We start from the raw sequence: 5,772 nt of genomic DNA, 5'->3' as shown, positions 1-5,772 counted from the left end.
TCGATTGGCTTGCTAGCCATATAAAGAGCTTGGGTAGTTTCCGCCCAAGTTGGAGAGAGAGAGAGAGAGAAAGCAATTAGAGTTTGGGAGAAGAAGCATGAAGATTTCTAAGCGCTGCTAATCCCTTCAAACCCAGCTTTTTCTCTCTCCTTAAGAGGGCAATAGAGGGCCGATTTACCGAACCCACGGAGTCTTAACAACTCCGGGGGACCTATTTACCGAACCCACGGAGCTTCAACCACTCCGGGGGCCAAACGGCCTCTAGCCTCTCCCTGTCGCTTAGTGCAATCCTAAGACGTATCCCTTTCCTTTGAAACTACCGAACCCGCGGAGCTTCAACCACTCTGGGGCCAATTACCGAGTGGAACCCGCGGAGCTTCAACAACTACGGGGTCAATTGTCGGAGTCCTCTAGCGAGGATTTAAGTGGAGCTGAGCCTGGAAAACTGTCCAGCCTACACCACGACCATCTTTGGTGTAAGTAAACAATCTTTTAATCAACCATTATGCGTCCGTAACTAATTCTAGCTCGCCACCGGTCTTCTTCGACCCCGCGTGCCCGGGCTGCTGGCCACAGCCTGTGTGCACAAAGACGGGTTCGCATACTGCTCCTAGCCCACACATGGCCGCATGGATGGGATCGGGAGGCGGCCCGCACAACATTGACATGGTGGCGTTTAATGTTCACTGGCCTATTCCATTGCCAGCACTTGTTGCAGGACTGATCGGTCAGAAAGACCACGCATGGCATGACGGACGGCCAGAACATACCGGCACAGAACATCTCATGCTAGCGATCATCGGAGTCTCGGACTGTGCCTGGAACCCCAGAGCATGTGCGCTGGGACTGACATCACTCCAGCGAATAAGACCATGGCCTCACCATCATCTACGAGATCCTGGAACCATTCCAGTGACCGTTCACAGCATAGATAGTTGTCTTGAGGTTTATGGGCAAAGGAACATCGTCGTCCTCCGGATTCTGCTTAACCCAATGGTGAACCAACCCGTGAGTAATCTTCTGCGTCAGTTGTCATGACTGCGTATCCTGATGGAGCCAAGATTATCCAGTGATCGGGAACGTCGACACCCGACGGAGGCTCAAGGCGCAAGACATCATGAATCCGACCTTCCATCATTGCCACAGAGAACACCAGAGGATCGATACATGTTTGGATTTCTCCTACAGCGTTCTGGACTCAATAAGCGGCAACTTCGGATTTTAGGGGACGCAGGCCAATGGCAACTGGCCTATGAGTTAGGTTTCCATTATCTAGAAAAATTAGGCGACGGCTCCTCGAAATCTGCAAGATTAAAGGAGCCACTGTGCAGCCTACTTCCACCATGAATTAAATAAGGACCTACCAAAAAGTAACAAAATATGAGGCTGTATGCTCTCAAAAAAAGTGATTCTTGTTTGGTCAGGCCTTTCCATCCTTTGTCATAGTCATATGCTAATAAAAACAAGATAGAAAAACTGATAATCACTAGTAACTGGTATATATTAAAATCCAAGTGGCAACTGCTTTTAGCTGGCCAATACAAAGTCACACACAACTGAACAGTCTAGACAGTACATAAGGACTTGCAACTTAGACAGAAACAGTTGTTCATTTTGCTCTGCTAGAAATATTTTTAACTTGCATTGTAGACAGTACAGTTATTACTTGAAGAGGAGTATATGAAGTAATTCATATAAAATAAAAAACACATACTCCTTTTCTTTAAACTGGACCTATCCATCAAACCTCTCAACTACTACCTATAAGCAGTATTTCACGAGCTTCACAAGACTCAAGGCAGCAGAAGTTACACAATGCTAAGGTATAGACAGTAAATATAACCAGAGGTTTTTCTATGTCTTCTAGGACACTTAGATGCCCATTTTAAATTAGGTCCTAAGAGAATGGGAGAAATTTACAAATCAGAAAATACAAGAAATGACTAGAACCATCTCTTGTAATTCACCAAAGCTGAATAAGGCTGCGTCCAGTTTTGGGTGCTGCACTTCAAGAGGGATGCAGAGAATCTTGAAAGGGTTCAGAGGAGGGCCACTTGCATGGTCAGAGGCCTACAGACAAGGCCGTATGAGGAGAGACTGGGGGACCTAGATCTCTTCAGCCTTCGCAAGAGAAGGCTGAAAGGTGATCTTGTGGCTGCCTATAAATTCATCAGGGGGGGGCAGTAGGCAATAAGAGATGCTCTATTTACTAGGGCACCCCCTGAAGTAACTAGGAACAATGGCCACAAATTGACAGAGAGCAGATTTAGGTTGGACATTAGAAAGAACTTCTTCACAGTAAGGGTTGCCAGAATCTGGACACGGCTTCCAAGGGAGGTGGTGCTCTCCCCTACCTTGGGGGTCTTCAAGAGGAGTCTGGACAAGCACCTAGCTGGGGGGGGATCTGACCCCAGCACTCTGTCCTGCCCAGGGCAGGGGCTCGGACTCGATGACCTACTGGAGGTCCCTTCCCACCCTAACATCTATGAATCTATGAAGAAGGCATGTTTTTAAAACTGATAAAGCAACAAACATATTGTGTTGCATGCAATTTTCTAACATGTTGTACAAAAGATTTTTATAACTAATTAAGCAATATCTAACTCTCCAGAAGACAAGCCACATGTCATCTTTGAAGTCTGCTATCTTTAGTTAGTTGAGCACAATTTTTTAAACCATAAAATAATCTTTCTTCAGATTTTCATCTATTTAAAAAACGTGAAGAGATTTAAATTCTCCTTTCCTTTACACTGCCCCTAAAATGACATATCTAAATCCTCTGGGCTAAAGCTTTAAAGGTTTCAGCTGAAAAGCAGTGGGACTGTAGTACAGAGAAAAAGAGGAATTTAGGATACACCAGACAGCTTCTTCATAACCAGTGTCACTATCATTTCATGCTAAAGTATAAGGTTACAAAGACATGAACACTAGGGGTGTGTGAAGCAGGCAATATTAGATTCAGATTTGGATGCGGCCCGATTTGGGAGACAGTGATTCGATTCGCTGATGTGAATCACTGTCCCAGTTTGATTCAGCTGAATCTGAAGTCTCGAGTCTGATTCAGAGAATCAGCGATTCTACGTACCTTGAGGTACCAGGCGCGGCTCGTGAATGTTGAAATTGTGGGGCAGATGGAGCACCCCATGGAAGCGTGGGGGGGAGGTAATCCCCCACGCACTTGGTGGCAGACCCAGAAGTAGACCGGAAGTACTTCTGGTCCACTTCCGAATCGAATCAGTACTTCCGAATCAAATTAGCGACTGAAGCTTCGCACACCCCTAATGAACACATTCCCACATACATGTTGAAACTATTACAGTTTGACAATTTTATAAAGGCCAATAAATTATTAATCTCCCTGCTGCCTTTTAAGAACTCCATTCTACCCACCAAGTGATAGAAGAAAACTAAAAAGACACTGACACACTTATGTTCTATAAATGTAGTGTTCACCAACCAGTAAAAACAGTAAAATCAAAGAAAAGTAGAAGGAAAACAAATGTTCATGCTATAGCAGTTAATTTACCTTTGGCAACATGCATTTACCGTTTAACATGACTGTCAGAGGTATGCAGTTTATTAAACCTCAAAATTACTATCACAATTAAAGGGAATCACTTTTCCACTTCAGTACGATTATCTAAAAGGTCAGCCAACAATCACTATTAGACTTGCATTGAATTTAATTAGTTTCAACAAGCAGCAATGTTAACAGATATGATAATAGGGTTGTTGGTTGTAGCCATGTTGATCTAAGGACATAGGCAGACAAGGTTCTTTGGGTAGATGCAATAGCTTTTATTAGACCAACTAAATAGTTGGAAAAATTGTTCTTTGCAAGCTTTGGCCACAAACACACTTCTTCAGGCATACAGGGAGTCCCTATATATGCCTGAAGAATATAGAGATAGAGACTCTATATGCCTGAAGAAGGGTGGTTGTGCCTGAAAACTTGCAAAGAACAATTTTAACAACCATCAGTTGGTCTAATAAAAGATATCATATCTACCCAAAGAACCTTGTCTGCAGATAGGATAATTACACTCACTGGAGAGTTTGGTCCCTTGAAGTGACAGGAGATACCATTACATGACAAACCTAATCCTACCTAATCCTTGAAGACATGCAAGTAAACCACTGATGTCACAAAAAGAAAACTATATGTGGGTACAATCAGTGAAGTGGCGTTCTAACATTAGTTTTCTTATAAATATATAGAAACCAGAAAGGATTTTACACATGAAATCTGGGAAGGAATTGAAAGTCTTAGCATGTGCCAAAACAGGACATTCTTATTCAACAGCATCTTGCATAACTTGTAGCCTTTACATTTCAACTGAACTAGAAATAGGAAAGCCAAACTTTGAATTGTACTAGGAAAAACCACTCCTGACACACCACTTTTTCTGTGGCACAGAAAACAGATAATATATGATTAATTATTTAAGAAATCATAAATATTTATTTTAATTTGGGCTTCTATTTGTTTTACTATTACAATTGTTTTTAAAAAATTAACTTAAAGAGTGTACAATCTTGCCACAAATTGCCAATAGTGAGTAAAAATGGTGCCCAAAAAGCAAAGTAATGGAAACAAAGGAATTTAAAGTTGAACCATTTTGATCTTAAATGTATAGCTCTATAGACCAGAAGGCCTTCTGAGAAATAGCAACACATCTTTGACTTTTCAAAACCTTGATTTGATTTTGATCTCCAAAAAAAGGCCAGAACAAGGCAGTTCACATTTGTCTAGGAGTTTGCAAGGGGGGCGGGGGGTGTTGGTTTTTTAACTAGTATTTTATCTAGTTCCTCCAGAGCTTGGGGTTGTAGGTGTGAGGATAAATCATTCTGCATTTTCATCCATTTTTTATTATGAAATTTTCCAGTTATGGGTGACTACTTTGTGTTCCAAGAGCGTTACACTAGATTCCAGTTTCAAAAAGGAAAATAATTCCTACGTATTATGAACCAATTTTTACAATACTTCAAAACTAATTGAACAAATTGTGAGAAGATGTGCTTACCGTTTTTCAAATGATTTTTTAACAATCTTATTTTTATTCCTAGCATGTTAAACTGATAATCCAGCTTTAAGGGAGATGGTGGGAGAACAAATAAGAATTTGAATTTGGGAAATACATTTTGCTTGGTTTCAACACAAAGCAAGTGCTTAAGTTAAGAGTTTATCCCTGAAAATATGTGCTGACAGCCAGAAAAATATAAAGGATGAATCCACCCCTGGAATATTTCACGTCAAACAGATAAATACTTAAAATATGCAGCCACTGAAAATAAGCAACACACATGTCGCTTTTTTAGTTCTCTAAAGGAGTCAAAGAAGGAAACTATCAAAAACAAGAGTTAGTCAGTAGCTTGTGGTCACACATTGCCTATTATCCCCATAGAAACAAAAGTGGAAAATATAAATATAAATGTAAAAAATACCATAGTCTGCAGTGTGGAATTCACTGGAATTTTTAATCTTGTCATAAGACCCTTAAGTAGGTCACAGCAAGCTTAAAGAATTTTGACATAGAGCAAAGGATGATGGTTAGTATTATGCAAATTACCTTCCTAGCAAAGTTATTTTTTCCCATGATTCTGACTGACCCACAACTATAAAAGGATGGAGAATCTCTGAAAACAGAAGGATATTTATATGCACAAATTAAAGCAGGTACGTGGAGACTGGTAAAATAAACATTTTTATCTTAATTAGTGATTTACTGCTGCTCAGCATTAACTTAACTGCACTAATTTAAAGGTATTAAA

The sequence above is a fragment of the Alligator sinensis genome, unplaced genomic scaffold (genome assembly GCF_000455745.1).
Source record: "Alligator sinensis unplaced genomic scaffold, ASM45574v1 scaffold297_1, whole genome shotgun sequence".
Classification (NCBI taxonomy): Eukaryota; Metazoa; Chordata; order Crocodylia; family Alligatoridae; genus Alligator; species Alligator sinensis.
Note: the sequence above shows the minus strand (reverse complement) of the source record.